At 47.0% G+C, this 25,690-nt stretch overlaps 1 pseudogene across 1 annotated transcript; it reads left to right on the top strand.

Moving 5' to 3' along the window:
* Positions 1 to 13,510: 13,510 nt before the first annotated feature.
* Positions 13,511 to 13,926, top strand: LOC116533568 (annotated as a pseudogene). Its single transcript, XR_004261351.1, has one exon. The product of XR_004261351.1 is annotated as a ribonuclease P protein subunit p21 pseudogene (transcript).
* Positions 13,927 to 25,690: the final 11,764 nt, after the last annotated feature.

Genomic DNA, 25,690 nt, shown 5'->3' with positions numbered 1-25,690 from the left:
CAGGAGTCCAAGACGAGCCTGGCCAACATGGCAAAACTTCGTCTCTACTAAAAATAGAAAAACTGGCTGGGCATGGTGGCATGCACCTGTAATCCCAGCTGCTCAGGGGGCTGAGACAGGACAATCACTTGGACCCAGGAGGCAGAGGTTGCAGTGAGCTGGGATTGTGCTGCTACACTCCAGCCTGGGCAACAGAGCAAGACTCTGTCTCAAAAAAAAAAAAAAAAAAGAGTAATGATAAAAATTAAATTAGTTCACACTTACTGAGCACTTTCTATATGCCAGGCCCTGTTCTAAGTACTTTATCCATAGTTACTTGGGTAATTTTCACCATTACTCATTTCATGAATGAGGCACCATTACTTTTATCCCCATTTTACAGATTAGGAAACTGAGATAGGGATAGAGATGAAGTCATTTCCCAAGCCAGACAGAAACAGAGCAAGGATTTGAACCCAGACGGGCTGGCTCCAGAGGCAAAGCTCTTAACCACTAATGACAATAACAGATGACACTCAGGTTGTGATTACCCTATACCAGTTGCTCTTCTAAGTGTTCACATGTGTCAGCTCAACTAATCCTTTCACATACTGTTATTATCTCCATTTTACAGATGAGGCGACTAAGACACAGAAAGGTCAAGCCATTTGCCCAGGTCACACAGGATCAGAAGAAGGACTTGAAACCAGGCAGTCTAGTTCCAAAGTCCATGTCCTTCTGCACTGAACTGTACCTCTGTGCCATGACTAGATGTGAGAGCAAGAGTAATCATGGCTTCCAGTCATCACATGCAGTGTCAACGCTGGAGAATTTAATAAGCACGCAACAAATAATCAATGGCTCCTCTTCTGAAATAACCCTTTTCCTGATACTTAAAAAACAATCATATTCTAAGTTCATTGTAGAAAATCTGAAAACTATAGAAAGGTTCCAAGAAGAAATTCAAGTCACCCTTGATATAGTCACCTTTATATAACCACTAACATTTTGATGTCTTTCCAGCTATTGTTGCAAAACAGGGATCCTACTCTGTGTTCTGTTTTTTCTTCACTTATCAACAGATCACCAACATTTTCCCATGCCGTTACATTTTTTTCCCTCAACTTCCACAGAGGAGTGCTCTTGATTGTGGGAAACCAGAATGTCCCCCACAAATAGTCCCCTTCTCAGGCGCAGACCCCTAACTCCCCAAAATAGACCCATCCTCTACGCTCAGCCCTTTTCTACTTCCCGTCATCTCTGGAAAGCTCGTGTAATTCCCCCTGCCTTCCTTTTTAGACTCCGGGTCTCCTCCACTCCTGCCAAGGACACATCCCACCCTACTCAACACCCCTACCTCTTCTCCCCTGTTTCCCCCTCACTGAGTCACTGACCCTTCTCAACCCCTCCCTCACCCAGGATCAAAACTATCCCATCCTGTGCCTTATTCCCACGGCCTGGCTAGAGACAATCTAATTCCATCAGCAAGCTGGTATTAGGCAATGTCCGTGCAATGCATGGAGTGACAGGCCAGACAGTGCCAACGAAGGTGCTGGAGGCTGCAGCCTGGGAGTCCCTCCTAGGGACACTGGTACATTTAGAACAGGGGCCTTTGAGGTACAAAGCCTTAACCTAAAAGGGAACTCTCCTGGTGTGATTTCAGGCTACCAGGCAGGGCCTGCAAGTGCTATTTTGGTGCAGGGAGCTCTTTTGATGTACCTTAAACCCCAACAGGGAGGCGGAGGCCTAATCCACCCCTAGGGTGGGGCAGCCTTGGCGCCTTGCCCCATTAGGAGGGAATGAAAGGCTTTTGAAGGTGGTAGCTCAAGACAGGTGGCTTCTTGATTCCAACCACGGTGTCTCAGCCAAGATGGGGAATAAAGAGGGATGTACAGACAGCTGACAAGAGGCGGGGAGTCTGGGTAGGCGAAGCAGAGGGACAGGACTCCTCCCAGACCTGCTCTGCCTGACCTGGACTTCCCTGGCATCAGTCGCAACAGCACCTGTGCTAACTACCTCACCTGTTTTTGTAAGGATCAGATAAGTTCAGTAAAAGTGTTTGCCAAGGGTAAAACCCCAGAGTCAGGTGTGGTTAGGCCTCTCTGCCTCTCTCCTTTTTTTGGAAGGTGTTGACAGCTCCTCATTATTCTTAAGGCGTTTCCTCCCTGAAACACATTTCACCCTCTAGATAGGAGGCAAGGGACTTGGATGGTGCTCTGGGAGGCACACCTGGGTTCTCTTAGCTGTGGGCCACTGCAGCTCCTGTCACTATTCCCCCACGGTGGCGCAGTTTTTGTGTTTTTTGAGACAGAGTCCTGTTCTGTGATCTAACCTGGAGTGTAGTGGTGCGATCTTGGCTCACTGTGACCTCTGCCTCCTGGGTTCAAGCGATTCTCCTGCCTCAGCCTCCTGAGTAGCTGGGATTACAAGCATGTGCCACCATGCCCAGCTAATTTTTGTAGTTTTACCATGTTGGCCAGTCTGGTCTCAAACTCCTGACCTCAAGTGATTCACCCCTCTCAGCCTCCCAGAGAGCTGGGATTACAGGCGTGAGCCACTGTGCCCAGCAGGAGCTCAGGTTTTATCATTGGTGTTTATTGGGGTCCCAGGAATAATTCATCTAAACAATGTATAGGGTGATTAACTGTTGGGGATTGCACAGAACTGAGGGGCTTCCCAGGACACAGGACTTTCAGTTCTAAAACTGAGCCAGTCCTGGGCACACAGGGATGGTTGGTCATTCTAGGTGTACCTGGGGGTGTTCTAGGTCAGATCGTGTGATTGTTTGGCATGGTGCATATAAGCCACGTGTGCTGAGGTGCGGTTATGCGTGTGATTACTTATGTTTGGTGTAGAGGGTTTAATGTGGATCTGGTGGCATGTTTGGATTTGTGTGTTGGGTTTACGTTGCCATGTACGTGTCCCTGTTGTTTGTAAGATGCATGAATATGTGTAAGGTTTGTATATAGTGTGTTAGATTTAGTGTATATGGGTAACCTTTGTATGCATGCCGTTTGTGTGAGATGAATGTGTTTTTTCAGCAGCGGTGTAAATGTATGCTTTGTAGTTGGTGTAGTGTGGAACGTACATGTCATTCGTATGAAGAGGGAATAATGCCCATGGTGTGTATGTGTGTGGTGTGAAACTCGGTATGTGGGTGCTAGTGACTCATGTAGTCTCTTGCCTAAATGCAGGCGTCTGTAGTGTGTGCGTGTATAAGCACCAATGTGTGTGTGGTGTGTGCTATATTTTGTGTGTCAAGGGACGTATTCATGTCATTGGTGAGCAGAGTTGAGTGTTGTGTATATTGTGAGTTGTGTTTGCTGTGGAGACTGAGATGTGGGTGTCATTTGCGTACAGATGCGTCTGTGCGGCGCTTTCTGCATGCTGTGTGAGGCCAGCAGGATGTCGAGGTGTGCAGTGGTGCATGGCCTTTGCTGGGCGCAGAGAGACAGGTGTCATTTGCGTGTTGTGTGTGGAGGTGAGTGCTAGTGTATCTGTGCCGGGCGTGGGGTGTCCGAGTGTGCACGCTGCGCACATGTGCGTTGCGCAGTGCGGCGCGGAGGGCGAAGGCGCGGCGGGGCCCAGGCGTTGTGACCTGACTCGAGTCCAGCAGCTCCGGGGCGGCCGCGCCGCGGGAGGCGGGGCTTTCTGGGAAGCGGCCACGCCCACCGCGGGGGAGGCCGGAGGCGGCCTGTGCCCGGCAGGTGGGGGTCCCGGGACCCCGCCGCAGCAACGCTGCGGTCGCTGCTAGTCTCCTGAGCGCCGGCCGCTGTTTATCTCTTCCTACTTAATAGTGACTCCTAACCAACCAGGGAACTATTGGGAATAAAAATGAAGACATGAGTAAATAAACTGTAAGAAAAAAAATAGTGGCACCTGTTGTCCATATATTTCCTCTTTTCATCCTCCTGGCCTGCCTAGAGGGGAGTCGTTATTTCCCTCCCTGCCCCCCCCCCCGCACCGCTGAGCTCCCCGGGGGTCCCGGAGGTGAGGGGGCCCGCCCCACCCGGGTCTCGAACCCCACTTTGGCTGCCAGCGAACTGACCGCGGGAAAACCGAGCTCCCTGGATAGCGGGACCCCGCGGTTCCCCCCAAAACCTGTCAAAAGGTGCTCGCCGAAATCTTTCCCCAGAGACCTTTCTGAGTTTCTCCCCAAGGCTGGAAGAATGAGGGTGTTAGGTGAGCTTGTATGGTACTATGATACTTCCAAGAGGGTATGTAGTTGAATTAGAACAGTAAAGTAGCAAATTGTCCAAAATTAATGCTTTTTTGGAGTGAGGGATTAACGTCGCTTTTAAAACTCCAAATGCGTCGGGAGCAGTGGCTCACACCTGTAATCCCAGCACTTTAGGAGGCCAAGGCGGGCGGATCACGAGGTCAGGAGGTTGAGACCATCCTGGCTATCATGGTGAAACCCCATCTCTACTAAAAACACAAAAAATTAGCCAAGCATAGTGACACACGCCTGTAGTCCCAGCTGCTCAGAAGGCTGAGACAGGAGAATCACTTGAACCCAGGAGGCAGAAGTTGCAGTGAGCCGAGATTGCGCCACTGCACTCCAGCCTGGGCAACCGATCGAGATTCTGTTAAAAAAAAAAAAAAAAAAAACCTCCAAATCCTCATTCTTCAGATTTGCTTCTGTAAGATCTACTTCTTCCTCCACCTCCACCTTCTTCCTTCCATCCTTCCTCCTCCTGCCATGTTTTCATGTGTATTTGATCTATTAGGTTGAATCATAAGAAATTGTCCTTTATGTAGTCAAAACTGATCAAATACTTGAAATTTCATATGTCCAACCTAAGACATTTTGAAAGCGCTTTTTAGATACACTAACACTCACCTTCACACACAACACACAAATGACACTCATCTCTCCACGAGCAACAAAGCCCCTGCACCACTGCACACCCATCTTGCTGGCCGTACAAAGCGCATGCACAAAGCGCAGCACAAACGCATCTGCACACAGATGAAACTTTCAGGGGAATTGTTTGTGTTTGATGAGGGTTGCAAAAGACCTGAGAGTCACACTGATTAGAGCAGCTTGCACTTACGGCTAGAGGGGTGGCATGTGGTGTGCCGGAGCCTGCTAGTATTGGCTCACCAGGCAATTGTGAAACATTCGGGAACTTTGCCCAGCCAGTTATTAAACCATTGGTAGCCCGACATTGTCCATGAGGGAGTTTTTACAGCATGGAAACTTGGGCTTCCCTCCCCACCCTCCTGGGAGCTGGTTTACCAGCACGCTACTGGTTGTTTCTCTCATGTGAGGCCACATTAAGTTTCAGTGAAGTCAGTTTCCGCAGAACCACATAAATCCCCAAATGCAAACAAGGTTGTGGGAAGACTGGAATGGTTGCTGGAGGTGTCTTAGTTTAGGCTGCCATAGCCAAGTACCATAGATTGAGTGACGTACAAGCAACAGAAATGCGTCTCTCACAGTTCTGGGGACTGCAAGCCCAAGATCAAGGTGCCAGCATGGTCAGGTTCTGGCGAGGGCCCTCTTCCGGGTTGTGATCTTGTTGTATCCTCATATGAAAGAAAGAGAGGGTCAAAGAGTTCCCTGGGATCCCTTTTATAAGAACATTAATCCCATTCATGAGGGCCCTTTCCTCGTGAGCTTGTCACCTCCCAAAGTCCCAACCTTCCCATCTCCTTACACTATCACATTAGGTTTTAGGATTTCAACATATGAGGGTTTGGGAGGACACAAATATTCAACCCATGACAGGAGGCAATCAACAAGTTCAGTGGTTGTAGGAGAAAATATTGGAAATTTGGGGATGAACCACATCCGTTCATAACTGTAGCACTTTGGTTAATATTTATTAAACATACGCCAGGCACTATTTGAAGCACTTTATATATGTTAACTCATTTACCACAATAACCTTATGAGGTGGATATCATGAATATCCCCATTTTACAAGTGGAGAAACTGAGGCTCGGGTAACTTGGCCAAGATGATACAGCTAGTAAGTAGTAGAGTGTGGCTTTGAGCCCAAGCTGTGTAACTCCAGGGTGCAGGTTCTTAACTGCTATGCTATGCTGCCTGTATCATCTCTTTTAGGTTAGGCTGCAGAAGCAAACCCAAAATCTGTGTCTTAAAATAATAAAGGTTTGTCCTTGTTCATATTACATGTTAGCTGTTTGTCAGTTGTGGTTCTGCTTGACATGTCTTGTTCTGAGACCCACGCTGAAGGAACAGCCCCTATCATAGCACTTCCCAGAGAAAAGAGCAATCCCGGTAGCATGTGATGAAGCTTAGGAGTCAAGTAAGGTATAGCATATGGTTTGTTTTTTTTAAATCACATTCCATTGTTCCAAGCACATCACATGGCTAAGCTTGACTCATTGGGGGCTGAGAAATAGATTCCTCCTCCTCCCAGACACTGCAAGTCACATGGCGACCTGTTCGGTAGTGAATAATTGGGAACTGTTTCAGGACAGGTTCCCCAGAAGTAGACCCTGAGTCAAGGACTGTGGGCAAGTGATTTATTAAGGAAGTGTTCCTAGGAGAATCCATAAAAGGAGTTTGGAGGGCAGGACAGAGAAGACGACGAAGCCAAGAAAGGCTATAATTTCAGGCGAAGTCCTGGGCTCAGCCTGCCTGGAGTTTAAATTATACCTCAGAGTTTATCTCAAGGCAAGGAAGCTGGGCTTTCATGTTCCCACAGCTGTCAAATTGGTTAAGTACTTAAGATGGGCTAAGTACTGCTCCAAGGGGACATAAGCAACTAGTTTCTGAACCTGGGTGAAGCAGCTCCAGTGGCCCTGGAATAATCCTCCAAAAAGAGTCACAGGTGCATGACTCTTAGAAACAAAATCACACAGAAACTGCGAGAAAGAATGGAACTTGAGAGCTCTGAGAAGATCTGGGCAGAGCACCAATAATGCCTCTTTTTATACTGTCTTGTTATAGCATTAAAGGTGCAACATTACTTCTCCCATAGTTAATGGCATGTGTTTGTGTTTCGTTTTGTTTTGTTTTTTGAGCCGGAGTCCCGCTGTGTCCCAGGCTGGAGTGCAGTGGCGTGATCTCAGCTCACTGCAACCTCTGCCTCCCGGGTTCAAGTAATTCTCCTGCCTCAGCCTCCTGAGTAGCTCGGACTACGGCACCCACCACCATGCCTGGCTCATTTTTGTATTTTTAGTAGAGACAGGGTTTCACCATGTTGGCCAGGCTGGTCTCAAACTCCTGACTTGACGATCCACCCGCCTCGGCCTCCCAAAGTGTTGGGACCACAGGCGTGAGCCACTGCGCCTGGCCGGCATGTCTTTGATGCTAGGCAGAGGGACCCATTGGAACAACAGGCAACGAAAAGTCATAACAAGTTTTTCAGTAACCCCCAGTATAGTATTTACTGAGCAGATGTGTCTAACACAAATCTTTCCAAAGTGAAGAAAGACGCAAGCCCTACTGGGGTACAATTCTGGCAGTAACCACCTGGAGTTAATGCAGACTCCACCAGTTAAGGGCACAGTCCCCAATAAGACTCTCTATAAATATGCAGCCTGCAAGTTCAGGGGTCTTTAGGCCAATCACGCTTCTCATGAACTGCCTACCAATTCAAGGGTTCCCATGACCTCCTCAGCTTTCATAATTTGCTGAGACAATTCACAAAAGTGCTATATTTACAACTGCAGTTTTATTATAAGGATACAAATCAGGGCCAGCTAAATGAAGAGAAACTTAGGGTGAGGTCTGAGAGCACCCCAAACATGGAGCTTTCATGCCCCCACCCTGTGAAATCAGAACGTGTTGCTTTTTTCTTTTTCTTTCTTCTTTTTTTTTGGGGGGGGGGATGGAGTCTCACTCTGTGGCCGAGACTGGAGTGCAGTGGCACAATCTCACCTCACTGCAACCTCAGCCTCCTGGGTTCAAGCAATTCTCCTGCCTCCACCTCCCAAGTAGCTGGGACTACAGGTGTGCACCACCACACCTGGCTAATTTTTGTATTTTTTTGGTAGAGTTGGGGTTTGACCATGTTGGCCAGGCTGGTCTCAAACTCCTAACCTCGGGTAATCCACTCACCCCGGCCTCCCAAAGTGCTGGGATTACAGACATGAACCACCTCGCCCAGCCGACTTGCTGCTTTTCTAGCACATTGATCTGTTCACCAACCAGGAGATTCTCCCGAGTTTTGGGTGTCCAGAATTTTCAGGTTTCATTACATTTGCATAATTGATTAAATCATTGGCCATGAGATTGAACTCAATCGCCACCCTGCCTCCTTTCCCTGAAGGAGATTGGGCTCATACCACATGACTCAAACCTCCAACCCCTGTAATCCCATAGTTGGTCATTCTGGTGTGACCAGCCCTTATCCTCATTAGCATAAATCCTGGTGTGGTCTGAGGGCCCCACCATTATTAACAAAGACATTTCTGTTACTTGGGAAATTCCAAGGGTTTAGAAACTCCTTTTCAGGAAAACCAGACAAATTCTTTACTATAGAACATGTATCAGCAGAATGAAGAATCCTATTGAGCCCCAAGCAGAATCGTTTTTCTAATTCCACAGGTAGACACACATGTAAGAGAAAATCCAGGGCACCAAAAAGAAAAAAAAAAAATCTTACATGCCTCTGGGGAATTAAGACAATGGCCTACAAAGGAACTCAAATCGAGTAACAACAGACTTATTTTCAGTATCAACAGAGGCTGGAAGATGATGGACTGGTATCTTTCTTTGTTTTTGAGACAGAGTTGCTCTGTTGCCCAGGCTGGAGTGCAGGGCTGTGATCGCAGCTCACAGCAACCTCCGCCTCCTGATTTCAAGTGATTCTCTTGCCTCAGCCTCCCAAGTAGCTGGGATTACAGATGTGCACCACCATGCCCAGATAATTTTGTATTTTTCGTAGCGTCAGTGTTGGTCAGACTGATCTTGAACTCTTGACCTCAGGTGATCTGCCCACCTTAGCCTACCAAAGTTCTGGGATTACAGGTATGAGCCACCATGCTCGGCCTACACATCTTTTCTTAGAGTCCTGTCTCCCCTCTGCAGCCGCAGCTTTATCCGCCTCTTAATCTACTGCTACATTTTACGTGCAGTTGTCTGCATGTGGGCCAGGGCCTTTCCCCACTGTCTCCATCCTCCTAACATTTGCAGCTCATTAGCTATATGTGGCAGATTATATTTCCCAAAAACAAGCACTACAATATCTCCCATCCAACATGCAAAGTAATGTTAACACTCCACCCATTATTTACGCTCTTTCCTTAAGAGTCAGGTGTCTTCCAAGGCTGAGTCATAAAAGGTGATATAATTTCCACCCAGTCCTCTAGGAATGCTTGTTCTTGGAACCCAATTACCATGCCACAAGGAAGGGGAGAAACCACATGGAGAGACCGTGTGTAGGTGTCTGGCGGACAGCCCCAGCTGAGGCCCCTTTCAGCCAGCACCCATCCTCAAATGGGAGCAAGTGTGTGAGTGATTGAGCTTTCTGTGATTCCACCCCAGCCTTTGAATTTCCCTGCTGATGCCAAGTGGAGCAGAAACCAGCTGTCTCTACCAAGCCTTGCCCCAAGTACAGATTTAGGAGCAAAAGAAGTGATGGTTGTTAGCTAAGCCTCCAAGTTTTAGGATGGTATTATTCACAGCAATAGATAACTATATGACACCACTTTTTACTGTGCTTAAAAGCTGCACCAGGGCTAGGGGTGGTGGCTGACACCTGTAATCCCAGCACTTTGGAAGGCCGAGTTGAGAGCATCACTTGAGGTCAGGTGTTTGAGACCGGCCTGGCCAACATAGTGAAATCCCATCTCTACTAAAAATACAAAAATTAGCCAGGTGTGGTGGCAGGCACCTGTAGTCCCAGCTACTTGGAAGGCTAGAGCAGGAGAATTACTTGAACCCAGGAGGTAGAGGTTGCAGTGAACCGAGATTGCACAATTATACTCCAGCCTGGGTGACAGAGCGAAACTCCATCAAAAAAAAAAAAAAAAAAAGAAGAAGCTGCTCCATGTGACATGTTGGTTGGAGTCCTTTGGGAACTCTTAATCCAGAGGTTCCTTTGCCAATTGTAAAGAAGTTCAAGCCCTGTAAATTATTTCAAGTTTCCTCATACTCTAGACTAAAACTCTTTGATTCCAAAGAAAAAAATATTTTAAAATACAAAAAATAGCCTGGTGTGGTGGTGCACACCGGTAATCCCAGCTACTTGGGAGGCTGAGGCAGGAGGATCACTTGAACCTGGGAGGCAGATACTACAGTGAGCTGATATCATGCCACTGCACTCCAGCCTGGGTGACAGAGCAAGACTCCATCTCAAAAAAGGAAAAAAAAGAAACCCATCCATTTTATCTCAGGAAAACGGGGTTTTAGGCTTTATGAAAGGATTCAGAGGGGTTCATGAAACTCCATGAACAGCAACTTCTGCACAGCATGGCCTCATGGCAATTGTTTTATATATATGCATACATATATGTGTGTATATATATATATATACACACACACACACACACACGCACACATGTATACACCCACATGCACATATTTGTAACTTTTCTGTACCCTGTGCACATATACTCTATTCTTTTCTCATTCATAGGCTTGGTTTTTTAATTCCTCAATTCACTGGCTCATTAGGCCCTTTTCTACTTTCTAGTTCCCTGTCTACATCACAACCTATGATACAAGTGCCACTACTGATCAGTGCCCAGTTCCAAAATTCCCAAAAAGATATCTGATTAATACAGCTCCTCTTTGCTAAGCAAAAGATATCTGATTAATACAAGTAGCTGGACTAATTACACCTGAACTGACCTTGGTCAGGTGTCCATCACAGAGCAATCAGCTGGAGACCTGGAAGGCAGGTTGGGAAGCGAGAAGTCCCTTAAAAGAGATTTGAGTGGGACATGCAGTGATTGACATTTTCAGGACGCCTCCCCATTAAGGCTGTTTACTCCTCCAGGCTAGAAAATGAAAGCTGAGATGGGCACAAGTGTGACCTCCAGATAACAGCAGGACAAAATTGGGACCTGCCAACCCAGGGGAGGATCTGGAGCAAGGGCGGATGAAGGGGAACCATGTCTGGCAGCAGATAGTGGAACTAATAGGTAACGAAATGAGCCTAAAGGCAAAAACTCCCCCAAGCAACCCCTGCAATTGATTTAGAGAGAACTTTACTAAGACTTGCAGATAACCTTTTACACTTTAAGGCTTCACGGTGTCCTAGATACAGAGTCATTGGAGTCCAACAGACTCTAAATTCAAGTAACAGGTCACCTCATTTAAAAGCTGTAAGACCTGAGGCAAGGTTCTATGAGTCTTGCTTTCTTCATCTGTAAAATGAAGATAATAGTACCGACCGGCAGGGTGCGGTGGCTCACGCCTGTAATCCCGGCACTTTGGGAGGCCGAGGCGGGTGGATCACCTGAGGTCAGGAGCTCGAGACCAGCCTGGCCAACATGGTGAAACCCTGTCTCTACTAAAAATACAAAAATTAGCCAGGCATGGTGGCAGGCACCTGTAGTCCCAGCTACTAGGGAGGTTGAGTGAGCTGAGATCGTGCCATTGCAGACCAACCTGGTGACAGAGTGAGACACCATCTCAAAAAAAAAAAAAAATCATACCAACCGTGCACGGCCAGGGTGAGAATTAAGTGCAATAACTCTGTCCAAAGGTTTAACACAGGCTCAAGTTTATCACAGCTGCTTGCTAAATATTGGTGAACTCCCTTTCATCTTCTACTGGGGAGTCACAGCTCTACGTTTCAGGTTGTCAAATGGGCTGGGACAAAGATCCTGAGACTGAAGGTCAAAAGGCTTCTCATCCCAATTACATCCTCAAAGGGGTTTCTTGCCTCTGGGCTTTGCACCTTGCAAAGGTGAAAGAAGCATGCCTAGGTCTAGAGAGGTCCTGATGGGGCTACCAGTCCTTAATTTTCTTTTTTCTTTGTTTTTTTTATTTTTTTATTTTTATTTTTTGTAGTGATGGAAGTCTGGCCATATTGCCCAGGCTGGTCTCAAGTTCTGGGGCTCAAGTGATCCTCCCGCCTTAGCCACCCAAAGGACTGGGACTACAAGTATGAGTCACCATGCCTGGTCTTAGCCTTTAATTTTCAACTCCTAAAAATCTGCAGGGGCTGGGCACAGTGGCGCATGCCTGTAATCCCAGCACTTTGGAAGGCCGAGGCAGGCGGATCACTTGAGGTCTGGAGTTCAATGCCAGCCTGGCCAACATGGTGAAACCCCGTCTCTACTAAAAATACAAAAATTAGCTGGGTGTGGTGGCTACTTGGGAGGCTGAGGTATAAGAATTGCTTGAACGCAGGAGACAGAGGTTGCAAAGAGCCGAGATGGCGCCACTGCACTCTAGCCTGGGTGAGAGAGTGAGGCTCTGTGTAAAAAAAAAAAAAGAAAAAAAAATCTGCAGTACCTAGACTGCAAATAGTTTACAGAGTCATAACCAAGAAATGTGCACATTAGACATGAAGGAGTAGAAGTTTATGGTGCAATGACATTGAAGCAATGCCCTGGATGGGCCCCACTTATTTTAAGAACCCAGTGAAACCCGGTGTGGTGGCGCACGCCTGTAATCTCAGCACTTTGGGAGGCCGAGACAGGTGGAACACAAGGTCAAGAGATCAAGACCATCCTGGCCAACATAGTGAAACCCCATCTCTACTAAAATACAAAAATTAGCTGGGCATGGTGGTGTGTGCCTGTAGTCCCAGTTACTTGGGAGGCTGAGGCAGGAGAATTGCTTGAATCCGGGCGGTGGATGTTGCAATGAGTCAAGATCACACCACTGCACTCTAGCCTGGCCCCTAGTGACAGAGCAAAACTGTCTCAGAGAAAAAAAAAAAAAAGAACTCAGCGAAATTGTGAAACGCACAGGGCAGACCTCAGTCCCCTGAAGACCTCCACAGTCCTCAGGGAGTTCAGCAGCTCAGAACAGTGGCAATTCCTGAATGTACAGGATGGCACATCAAATGGGGGCACCAAGGCTGAGGGGAGGAGCACTAGATCAGGAGTCCAGGCCCGGGTTCCATTTCCAGCCTTGCTGCTGTCTAGCTGTGTGTCGCTCGGTAAGTCATTTTCCTACTGGGTACAAGCCTGTATCTCCACAGCTACAAAATAGGAAAGCTGAGCCAGGTGATTCCCAAGACGCTTCAAACTCAAGTAGGTAAGGGGATCTTAGCGATTCAGAGAACTTTTAGAGTTACATGCACTCAGTTCAAATCCTGGCTTTTCCATGAGGGACAGTGACCCCAGGCAAGCTGTTTAACCTGTATCTGCCTCACACTTTCCTTATCTGTAAACTGGGGGTAATGGCAGTATAAGGGTGTGAGGATTAAAGGAGAGAATCCATGAGCGCATGTAACACAATACTTGGCACATAGTAAGCGCTCAATGAACGTTAGATATTATTGTTCGCGAATGGAGATTTTAAAATACATTCTTGAAAGCATAACTCCTTTACTCACATTGGCCCCCGGGCTTCCCAGCCCAGAATCAACAGGTTCCCTGCGTTGAAAGAGGAACAGATACCAGTTTGAAAGACAAAGTCTGACGGCGCTGATGGCGGGGCTGGTGAAGGACCGCGAGGCCTTCCAGAGGCTCAGCTTCCTGTACCAGGCTGCCCATTGTGTCCTTGCCCAGGACCCCGAGAACCAGGCGCTGGCAAGATTTTACTGCCACATGGAGAGGACCATTGCGAAGCGGCTCGTCTTGCGGCAGCTGAAAGGGGACAGCGCTGGACAGTACAGACCTGCCTCACATGCCAGCGCAGCCAACGCTTCCTCAATGATCCTGGGCATTTACTCTGGGGAGACAGGCCTGAGGCCCAGCTGGGGAACCAGGCAGGTGAGAGATTCTAAACCACTACAGCCCTTGCAAAACACAGCCCACTCCATTCCAGCCCACCTTCCTGAGAAAATGCCGACTCAAGGTTCCAGTCACCAGTGATGAATTCACCCCAGCTCCCAAATATAGTTTACTTGTTTTATGTATGATTCTGTTCTGTGGGTATTTCAAGTCTTAGTTCCGTTTTCTTCTGTTTCTGCTTGTGTTTCTTGGTTGCCTTGTAATCCCACCACGCAGGGAGATCCTAATTTCCATAGACCACTTGGCCCCCCTCAGCAGCTCACATTTCCAAGGTCATGGCCCCAGTTCCCTATCAATGACCTGAGCCACCTTAGGACATTCCATGTTTAGGTAGCCATGACGACTGACTGAAGAGCTGGAGAGCATAATGTCACTGCTGTCATCTTCAAACAAGGAGGAGAATATGGGGCACTGGAGAGTGTTCATATCCTCTAGGCCCACTCAGAGTCAGAAAAGACTCAGGTCTTTTCCCAATCTCACAGTTGTCTTCAATAAAATTCTAATAAAGGAAATGGCGCAAACCTGAAAAAAAAAAAAAAAAAAAAAGAAAGAAAGAAAGACAAAGTCCTTCCTTTCCCTCAACTAACAAGTTTCCTTTAACTGGTAGTGGGGTGGGGTGGTAGCTCCCTGTAAGCAACGCTCTAGAAAGCAAAGCTTTGAGGCAAAGGAATTGTCTTACAGCGTTTGAAGTTCCTGTTCTCTTAACAAGTCGGAGGTCACTGTACACCTTGCTAGAAAGAACTCAGCATCTGACAGAGCAGTGTGCCTCTAACCTTCTGGGGGAGAGCTAAAAAACATGGATTCCTGGGCCCCTCCTCAAATCTACTTAATCAGATTCTCCAGGGTAGGCACAGGGAATGAATGCTTTATTTTATTTATTTGTTTATATTTTCAGAGACAGATTCTTGCTCTGTCTCTCGGCTCTCTGCAACCTTTGTTTCCTCGGTTCAAGCAATTCTCCTGCCTTAGTCCTGAGTACTACCTGGCTCTACAGGCACGTGCCACCACACCCCGCTAATTTTTTTGCATTTTTAGTAGAGATGGGGTTTTGCCATGTTGGTCAGGCTGATCTGGAACTCCTAACCTCAAATGATCCGCCCATCTTGGCCTCCCAAAGTGCTGGGATTACAGGCATGAGCCACTGTGCCCAGCATGGAATGAATATTTTAAACCAGTGCCCCAGTTGCTGCTTCTGGTCAGGGAAGTTTAGGAAGAGACAGAGTGTCTTAGGCAGAGACAAAGGGTCTGCTCCTCAGGTCCTGCTGCATTGTGGGGGGAGAAGGGACAGGGCAGGGAAGCAATAGGTTCCAAGGTGGCATGGGGACAAGGGGGTAGGGAAGGGAGAAATGTACCTATTAATGTGGCGACTGAGTGTTTACCTGTTAGATACAGAGTTCAAATGAGAGTAGACCAAGGCACCTACTTGGCAAGTTGTCCCCTTCCCTTCCCATCTCTGCCACCCCAAGTGGGGCTCATGGGAGAGATTGAATCAGTAACAGAGAAAAAGAGAGAATATCTTCTCTGTGCATCTGAGCGTCCTGTGGGTAAATTGCTCTTGTTACATCACTTCATCATCATCGAAATGTCGCATCATTATTGTCACCAAAACATCTTCATCCAAGAGTACCTCCAGCCCTAGGGTCACTCAGGAGCTAAGCCAGGTGTGTGTCCCTTTTGGTTCAGGAAGCTGCCCCTTTACCCTCAGGCAGGAACCAGGAAGCACAGTCTTCCAGTCTGGCTGGGAAACAGTGTGGGTGCAGGAAGCTGTGGATTAAATCTCCCCCAAGGGATCACACAGCCACCAAATTAAAGGGTGAGCCCACGCAGATGGATTTTGAAATTCCCAGGTCAGTGTGCTTCCCTGGCCTCGCCACTCTGAGTTTTCCCTCTGGTCACACTTCCCCTGAGCTGAACCCGAAGTGCCTGTCTCTGGAGTGCTGCACACTTTCAGGGTGGGATTGCCTTTTCTTTTGTTTTTCTAGTCACTTCTTTCTCTGCCCTAAAAAAGAGGAAGAACTCTGAAATCCTGGACACTTACTCTTTTTTATTAGTTGTGGAAATAATAATCATAATACACTCAGATTTGAGCCATCATTTATACTTTTTTCAGTTTTTAAAAACTGTGGAAGGCCAGGCACGGTGGCTCACACCTGTAATCCCAGCACTTTGGGAGGCCAAGTGGGCAGATCACGAGGTCAGAAGATCGAGTCCATCTTGGCTAACACAGTGAAATCCCATGTCTACCAAAAATACAAAAGCTTAGCTGGGGGTGGTGGCATGCACCTCCCAGCTACTCGGGAGGCTGAGGCAGGAGAATCACTTGAACCCAGAAGGCAGAGAGTGTAGATATTGCCACTGCACTTCAGCCTGGGCGACAGAGCAAAACTCCATCTAAAAAAAAAAAAAAAAAAAAAAAAAAAAAAAACACATAACATAAGATTTGCCATTTTGACCATTTTAGAGGCTGAGGCCGGAGAATCCCTTGAACCTGGGAGGTGGAGGTTGCAATGAGCTGAGATCACACCACTGCACTCCAGCCTGGGCAACAGCAAGAATCCATCTCAAAAAAATAGAAAACCAAAAAAATAAAGTGTACAATTCAGGGACATTTAGTATATTCACAGTGTCTTCCAACCGTCACCACCGTTGAGTTCCTGAATATTTTCATCGCCTCAAAGGAAATCCTGTACCCATTCATTACGCAGTCACTCTCCATTCTTGCCTCCTCCCAGACCCTGGCAAGCACATATCTGCTTTCTGCCTCTGTGGATTTGTCTATTCTGAATATCCCATACAAATGGAATCATACGTGTGTGGTCTTTCGTGTCTGGCTTCTTTCTCTTAGTGTAACATTTTCGAGGTGCATCCATGTTGTAGCATATATCAGGACTTTATTCCTTTTTATGGCTTTTTATAATATTCTGTTGTATGGTTATACCACATTTTATTTATCCATTCATCATTTGACATCATTTACACTTTTTTCCTTTGAGACAGAGTTTCACCCTATTGCCCAGGCTGGAGTGCAGTGGCACGATCTCGGCTCACTGCAACCTCTGTCTCACAAATTCAAGTGATTCTCCTGCCTCAGCCTCCCAAGTAGCTGGGACTACAGGCACCTGCCACCAAGCCCAGTTAATTTTTTGTATTTTTAGTAGAGACGGGGTTTCACTATCCTGGCCAGGCTGGTCTTGAACTCCTGACCTCAGGCGATTCACCCACTTTGGCATCTTTACACCTTTAAAGTGCTTCATGGCCAGGTGCAGTGGCTCACACCTGTAATCCCAACACTTTGGGAGGCGAGGCAGGCAGATCGCTTGAGGTCAGGAGTTCTATGCCAGCCTGGCCAATATGATGAAACCCTGTCTCTACTAAAAATACAAAAAAAAACTAGTCAGGTGTGGTGATGCATGCCAGTAATCCCAGCTACTCAGGAGGCTGAGGCAGGAGAATTGCTTCAACCCAGGAGGCGGAGGCTGCAGTGAGCTGAGATCCACAGTGTATATGTACCACATTTTCTTTGTCCAGTCTATCATCGATGGGCATTTGGGTTGGTTCCAGGTCTTTGCTATTGTGCACAGGGTTGCAATGAACATAAGTGTGCATGTGTCTTTATATTAGAACGATTTATAGTTCTTTGGGTATATACCCAGTAATGGGATTGCTGGGTCAAATGGAATTTCTATTTCTAGATCCTTGAGAAATAGCCACACTGTTTTCCACAATGGTTGAACTAATTTACACTCCCACCAATTGTGTAAGAGTGTTCCTATTTCTCCATGTCCTCTCTCACGCCAGTTAGAATGGCGATCATTAAAAAATCTGGAGACAACAGATGCAGGATCTCTAACTCTTTTACAAAAACTGGCAGAACGTTGGGGCTGGAATTGCGCTCTGTGACAGTCAGGGCTTTGTTCCCGATAAAATAACACAAAACCACATAATGAAAAGTTTGGAAAACTGAACAAAGCAACAAAAATGACCATAATCTTACTACCTTAACACAACCATTATTTTCAAGAATTCCCTTTACTAATTCCCTCCCTTTCTTTCTCCTTCCCTTCCTTTTTCCCTTTCTTCCGTCCTTGTGTCCGTCCATGATGAAAGTAGCACAAGATCATTGTAATACACTTAAAATCACCTATTATCTGATACCCAGAGTCAATCACTGGGAACATCTTGTATATTTCCTTCCAGTCTTTTTCAAAACCTTGTTGAATAATTGAGATTATGCAGAATGGACAATTCTCTTAGTATTTCCTATGTCACTAATTATTTTCTAATAATGAAAACAATATATGTTTATCATTGAAATTCATGAGAAAAATTACAAGAAAGAAAAATTCCCTAGAATGTTTCTTCTACAGACAGAAATTTTAACATGCATTTATATGTATTGTTGTAATCCTACCAAATATACAGTACATCAAAAGTTTCACTCTTGTTGCCCAGGCTGGAGTGCAATGGCGTGATCTCAGCTCACCAAAACCTCTACCTCCTTGGTTCAAGCGATTCTCCTGCCTCAGCCTCCTGGGTGGCTGGGATTACAGGCATGCGCCACCATGCCTGGTTAACTTTGTATTTTTAGTAGAGATGGGGTTTCTCCATGTTGGTGAGGCTGGTCTCAAACTCCCAACCTCAGGTGATCTGCCTGCCTCGGCCTCCCAAAATGCTGGGATTACAGGCATGAGCCACCATGGCCGACCCAGTACATCATTTTTTAATTCATTTTCAACTTATAAGCATTTTTCCATATTGCCTCATAGTCTTTATATATTTTAAATAGGTGACACATTTACATGATATAATATTCAAAAGAGTCAAATGATATTCAGTGGAAATATTTTTTTCCACCCCATTGTCCCAGTAGTCCATTTTTATCACTAAAATATCCATTGTTAACTGGTTCTTGTGTGTCCTCCATGAAAGATCCTTCTATGCTTTATCTAAATTAATGCAGGTGTATTTAAGTGTATTCCTTCCTCATCTTCCCCCCGCTTTTTTTTTTTTTTTTTTTTGAGATGGAGTCTCATTCTGTCGGCCAGGCTGGAGTGCAGTGGCGCCATCTCGGCTCACTGCAACCTCCACCTCCTGGGTTCAAGCAATTCTCCTGACTCAGCCTCCTGAGTAGCTGGGACTACAGGCGCATGCCACCACGCCTGGCTAATTTTTGTATTTTTAGTAGAGACAGGGTTTCACCATGCTGGCCAGGCTGGTCTTGAAATCCTGACCTTGTGATCTGCCCATTGTTAACTGGTTCTTGTGTGTCCTCCATGAAAGATCCTTCTATGCTTTATCTAAATTAATGCAGGTGTATTTAAGTGTATTCCTTCCTCATCTTCCCCCCGCTTTCTGGCCACTGTGCCTGGCTGTGGTTTCCTCTTTATTTCGTCCCGATTGTTGATAACAACGGTGTTATCTCAGCTCACTGCAACCTCCGCCTCCTGGGTTCAAGTGATTCTGCTGCCTCAGCCTCCTGAGTAGCTAGGATTACAGGCGTCTGCCACCACACCTGGCTAATTTTTTGTATTTTTAGTAGAGATGGGATTTCACTATGTTGGCCAGGATGATCTTGAACTCCTGACCTCGTGATCTGCCCGCCTCAGCCTCTCAAAGTGCTGGGATTACAGGCATGAGCCACAGTGTCTGGCACTTTTAAACGCTTAAACTCAAAAGTATATCTTGAATGTCTTCCTATTTATATTCAGGACAAATTTCTTATTCTTTTTTTTTTTAGGTATACCATAATTTATTAAAGTAGGCCCCACAGATAAACATTTAAGGTATTTCCAATTTTTTTTTAAGAAACAGGGTCTCGCTCTGTCACCCAGGCTCAAGTACAGTGACACGATCATCGCTCACTGCAGCCTCCAACTCCTGGTTCCAAACAGTCCTCTCACCTCAGCCTCCTGAGTAGCTTGGACTAGTAGCTGGGTAGTACACCACTACACCCAGCTAATTTTTACACATTTGTTTTTGGAGACAGGGTTTATGTTGCTCAGACGACGTTATTTCTAATCTGATGCAAACAGTACTATAGTGACTACCATTGCAAGTGTATTATTTCACATGTGTGAGAAGCCAGCTGTCAAATCAATTCCTAAAAGTGGAATTGCTGGGTCAGAAAGTGCATGCATTTATAATTTTGATAGACACGGCCAAATTGTCCTCTGTCAGACAGCAGCACATACTCTTTAACCCAGCATCTAACCTTAGGCACCTTCTCCATCTTTTGCCATCCACAAATAACAAAGTTAGGACTTAGCTTCAGGCATAAACCACTTCCTCCGTTTGTCCACTCAAATGTAATCTGCAATATGTCACTCTTAGGTGACAAACACTTGCTGGGTGCTGAGAAACAAAGATGCACAAGACACAGGTGCAGTCCTTGGAAGTGGGCCTGGAAGCCGCTGGTAGGGAAGCGAGAAGGAAGGGATGTGTAAGAAGAGTCCCCTCAGGCCTTAAATGCCCACAGAGGAACTGACCTCCTCATCCCAGCACCCAGCAAAGTAGGGCATCGGTCAGGTGCCCAGGACACACTAAATGGGTGAAAGGTTAAATCCCTGAATTGGTGTGGAGGAAAGAGGGAAAGGCAGCAGACGGGAGCATCCACCAAGAGTCTCCCGCTCTGTCGCCCAGGCTGGAGTGAGGTGATGCGATCACAGCTCGCTGCAGCCCAACCTCCTGGGCTCAAGCGATCCTCCCACCTCAACTTCCTGAGTAGCTGGGACTACAGGCACATATCACTGCGCCCAGCTAATTTTTGTATATTTTGTAGAGATGGAATCTCATGTTGGCCAGGCTGATCTCAAACACTGGGCTCAAGTGATTCTCCCAACTCGGCCTCCCACAAGTCCCAGCTACTCGTGAGCAACTTTTCTTGAGGATCAATTTCAACCTGTGAAATTCTGAGTCAGAGGAGCTAAATGTCTGTTGGCTTTCTGACTCACAAAGATCAGTTTGAGGCCGAGCATGGTAGCTTACACCTGTAATCCCAGCACTTTAGGAGGCCAACATGGGCGAATCAGGAGTTCAAGACCAGCCTGACCAACATGGTGAAATCCTGTCTCTACAAAATACAAAAATTGGCTGGGCATGATGGTGGGTGCCTGTAATTCCAGCTACTCTGGAGGCTCAGGTGGGAGAATTGCTCGAACCCGGGAGGCAGAGGTTACAGTAAGCCAAGATCACACGATTGCACTCCAGCCTGGAAGACAGAGCAAGATTCCATCTCAAAAAAAATTAAAAATAAATAACTTAATTAAAAATCAGTTTGATTGGTGAGGAGGTGTGAAAGTCAGGAACGATCTGGAGGCAGATCTGAGTGAGTGGAGTTTGGGACGTCCTCTGATTAGCCCTGGACAATGGGCATCTCCACCAAATAAGGCAGAGGACCTCTGAGCTGAGACAGAGGTGAAGAAGGGAAGATGCTAGTGAGACCTGCCCAAGAGAAGTTCCCCTTTTCCTGACTCTAGCGTGGGAATGCAGCTGCTGTGTGGACAACAACAATTCTCCCCTGCCCACTGCAAACTAGGCCCTTTGCAGTCCAGAGTCCTCACCCTCCTGATGCAAGCTATGGAAAGAATGCCCATCTCCTGCCCCAACAACCAGATTCCAAGCCCTGGAAACATCTGATGGTTTGGAAACTCCAGCTGCAGCCCCAGGAATGCAAGTACCCGTTTCTCTATTTGGAGAAGGAAACCAGCATAGTTTCAGCTCATCTGGTTCATTTCCTAGAATTTTAGAAAGGGTAGTAAAATATCTCTTATCAAAAAAAAAAAAAAAATCAAGGACAAATCAAATCTACTCCTGTTTTACAGGTGACGAAACTGAGTCCCAGAGAGGTGAAGTGGGCTGCCTGAGGTGGCACAGAGGGTGAGGGGGCTGAGCATTTCTGTAAACAGAGCTCCTGGCTCTGTACCCTGTGCTCTCTGCTCTGAACAAGGGGGTGGGGGTGGGGATGGTGACCTAGACCAGAGAGGAGAGAACTGTGCCAGAGCAGGAGGCATGTTCAGAGCTGGGGTCATGGCTGGGGGTCATCTACCTCCACCTGTCCCAGTTGCTGGACTGTAAATCCTCCAGGAATTCCTGATATTCCACTCATGTCCAAGTTCCCTGCTTGGAAGCACGTTTGCCAGCATGGGTTTTCGAGTGATGTCAGCCCTGAGAAGGGAGGCACCGCATGGAGAGAAGCATCCTGCTGAGGGCTGGGGTTGCTGGGCAACCAAGCCCAAGGACCACCTTGAGGGGTAGCTGTCCCAGCTCTGTGCTCCCCATGGGCCCAGGGTGGCTTCTAGTAGTGACTCGGCTCAATGTTCCTGGGAACAGGGTAGGAGGGGGTGGCAGCCAGCCTGGATCTCCTGTTACCTAGACAGAGGCTGGTGGAGGACTCCTCTCGGCCTCTTAGGACTTTGACTCCCCTTTGGAAGCTCCTTTGAAAGTTTTCCAGAACTTGATTTTACCTGCATTAAACCCTTAGGAGAGTCTCACCTTGCAACTGAACTTTTGAAATACTTTTCTGAGTACTCTTGAGCCCCTGGCCTACCCCCAGCCAGGGATTCCAAGGAGTGAGGGACATGTGTGTTCCTTTCTTCTGAAGTGGAAGAGCAAGAAAACAATCCCTCTCCTAGAGCAGACAGACTTGCATGAAACAGTGAAAAAACAAACCACCTCTGACATTAGCAAGGGCCTTCAAGCCCCTCAGCTCCTGGTAATCCTCACAGCACCCCTATGATAGATTTTTTTAAATCCCTTCTACAGGTAGGGACATTGAAGCACAAGGAAGTCATGTAACTTGCCCCAGGACACAGAGAGGAAAGAACCCAAAGACAGGGCTCCATGGCTCTTTGCCTGGACAGAGTGACTTAGGTCCTCGCCCTGGGGGCCCAGCCCTCACCCCCATAGAGTCCAAGCCTCCCCAAGAACTGACCAGCTTTTTAACCACAAACTCACTTGAAGGGAAATTGGAAAACACTGGTAGGTCAGTGTTTTCAAAATTTTGGGACTGAAACTCACAGTAAGAAATGCATTTAGGCCAGGTGGAGTGGCTCCCCCTGTAATCCCAGCACTTTGGGAGGCTGAGGCAGGAGGATCACTGGAACCCAGGAGTTCAAGACCAGCCTGGGCAACATAGCAAGATCCTGTCTCTATTTTTTTTTTAAAGAAATGTATTTAATAGCATAATGCAGTAACCAGACACACAAACGTAATCATAGATCTTAGAATAATTTGTAAGTATTTTGTCTATTTATAAATATGTAAAATCAAACAGAGTTGCATGCAGTAACATACCTTTACTGCCTGAAAAACACCTTGGCATTCTCTATTATCTGCTATTCTGTCTTATTACTTCTGAAAAGTACTCATGTGGCTCCCTAAATTGTTTCTATGACTTGAATTTTGAAAAGCACCCTGGTGGAGAGCAGCTGGGGTCCTCCCACCCCCCGACCCTTGTCAGCAGGTGGGCAAAGTTGGCAGTGAGGACAAAGGTCTGATTCTGTGCACATTGTGCCCAGCATTGAACCGCACCCCATGGGGACACAGGAAAAGATACGCCTCCCTGGATGTCGCCCTCAAGTCATTTACAAGCAAATAAAACAAGGCCACACATAAAACAAGGCCAAAGCAAATTAAAGGCAGAAAGAATAGGTGCCTCTGAAGGACCGTATTATTCTGCCAGGGCTGTCATTGCAAAATACCACAGACTGGGTGGCTTCAACAACAGAAATTTATTTTCTAACAGTTCTGGAATCTGGGCGTCTGAGATCGAGGTGCCAGCAGGGTTGGCTTCTCCTGAAGCCTCTGTCTCTGCCTGCAGACGACTGTCCTCCTACCGCCTCCTCACACGGTCATCCTGCTGTGCATGTGCACCCCTGGGGTCCCCCGCTTGGCCACACTTCCCTTTCTCATAAGGACACCAGCCATGTTGGATTAGGACCCACTCTGACGACCTCACTTTACTTCCTGGCCTCTTTAAAGGCACTATCTCCAAATAGCGACATTCAAAGATACTGGGGGTTAAGACTTCAACGTGTGAATTTGAAGGACACAGTTTAGTGTCCTACTAGGTGAGCATCACATTAGCTCATGTGTTTTCACCCTAGCCTGGGTGCTGTGGGCCTTATTCTTTTTTTTTTTTTTTTTTGAGACAGAGGGTTTTATTTTTTCAGACAGAGGGTTTTGGGTTTTTGTTTTTGTTTTTTTTAAACAGAGGGTTTTTGTTTTTTTTGTTTTTTGTTTTTTGTTTTTTTGGAGACAGAGTTTCCCTCTTGTTGCCCAGGCTGGAGTGCTGTGATGCAATTTTGGGCCACCGCAACCTCTGCCTCCCAGGTTCAAGTGATTCTCCTGCCTCAGCCTCCTGAGTAGCTGGGATTACAGGCATGTGCCACCATGCCCAGCTAATTTTGTATTTTTAGTAGAGGCGAGGTTTCTCCATGTTGGTTAGGCTGGTCTTGAACTCATGACCTCAGGTCATCCGCCCTCCTCGGCCTCCCAAAGTGCTCAGATTACAGGCATGAGCCATCACACCCGGCTTCTTATTCCTATTTTTTTGTGTTTTTTTGAGATGGGGTTTCACTCTATTACCCAGGCTGGAGTGCAATGGCATGATCTCGGCTCACTATAACCTCTGCCTCCCAGGTTCAAGCAATTCTGCCTTAGCCTCCCGAGTAGCTGGGATTACAGGTGCCCATCACCACACCCAGCTAAATTTTGTATTTTTAGTAGAGACAGGGTTTCACCATGTTGGCCAGGCTGGTCTTGAACTCCTGACCTCAGGCAATCTCCCTCCTTGGCCTCCCAAAGTGCCAGGATTACAAGTGTCAGCCACCACGCCTGGCCTTATTCCTATTTTAAAGATGAAGAGCATCACATGCTGGGGTCTGTGGGGGGGAAATAGGGGAGGGACAGCAGGGGGTGGGGAGTTGGGGAGGGATAACATGGGGAGAAATGCCAGATATAGGTGATGGGGAGGAAGGCAGCAAACCACACTGCCATGTGTGTACCTATGCAACAATCTCACATGTTCTTCAAATGTACCCCAAAACCTAAAATGCCATTAAAAAAAAAAAAGATTAGTCTAAGACAATCGTTCTGGAAGATAAAGAAAAAAATTATAAGAATAAGGCCAGGCACAGTGACTCACATCTGTAATCCCAGCACTTTGGGAGGCTGAGGTGGGTGGGTCACCTGAATCCAGGAGTTTGAGACCAGCCTGGCCAACACGGTGAAACTCCATCTGTACTAAAAATGCAACAACAAAAAAAAATTAGTTGGGCGTGGTAGCGCACTAATGTAGTGCCAGCTACTCAGGAGGCTGAGGCACAAGACTGACTTGAGCCGGGAGGCAGAGGTTGCAGTGAGCTGAGATCACACCACTGCACTCCGGCCTGGGCAACAAGAGCAAACTCCTTCACAAAGTAAATAAATAAATAAATAAAATGCGGAGGTCAGGCACAGTGGCTCGCGCCTGTAATCCTAGCACTTTGGGAGGCTGAGGCAGGTGGATCATCTGAGGTCAGGAGTTCGAGACCAGCCTGGTCTAAAATACAAAAAGTAGTCAGGCATGGTGGTGCATGCCTGTAGTCTCAGCTACTCAGGAGGCTGAGGCAAGAGAATTGCTGGACCCTGGGAGGCGGGGATTGCAGTGAGCTGAGAGTGCATCACTGCACTCCAGCCTGGGCAACAGAGCAAGTCTCTGTCTCAAAAAATAAAATAAAATGAGGAGGCTGGGGTCGGGCTCAGCTGCTAACGGCCCATGGTCTGCCAGCTGGGAAGGAATATCACAGCATCATTTGGGTTCACACTCTGCCCGTCGTGTGTCGCCTTGCTGTGGTTGAAGCAGGTGGGCTGAGTTTTTTTTTTTTTTTTTTTT

This window comes from Sapajus apella, unplaced genomic scaffold (genome assembly GCF_009761245.1).
Source record: "Sapajus apella isolate SASKATOON/1434 unplaced genomic scaffold, GSC_monkey_1.0 scaffold83, whole genome shotgun sequence".
NCBI lineage: Eukaryota > Metazoa > Chordata > Mammalia > Primates > Cebidae > Sapajus > Sapajus apella.
The sequence above is the reverse complement of the archived record's forward strand: the minus strand, read 5'-3'. Positions and strand labels throughout refer to the sequence as shown.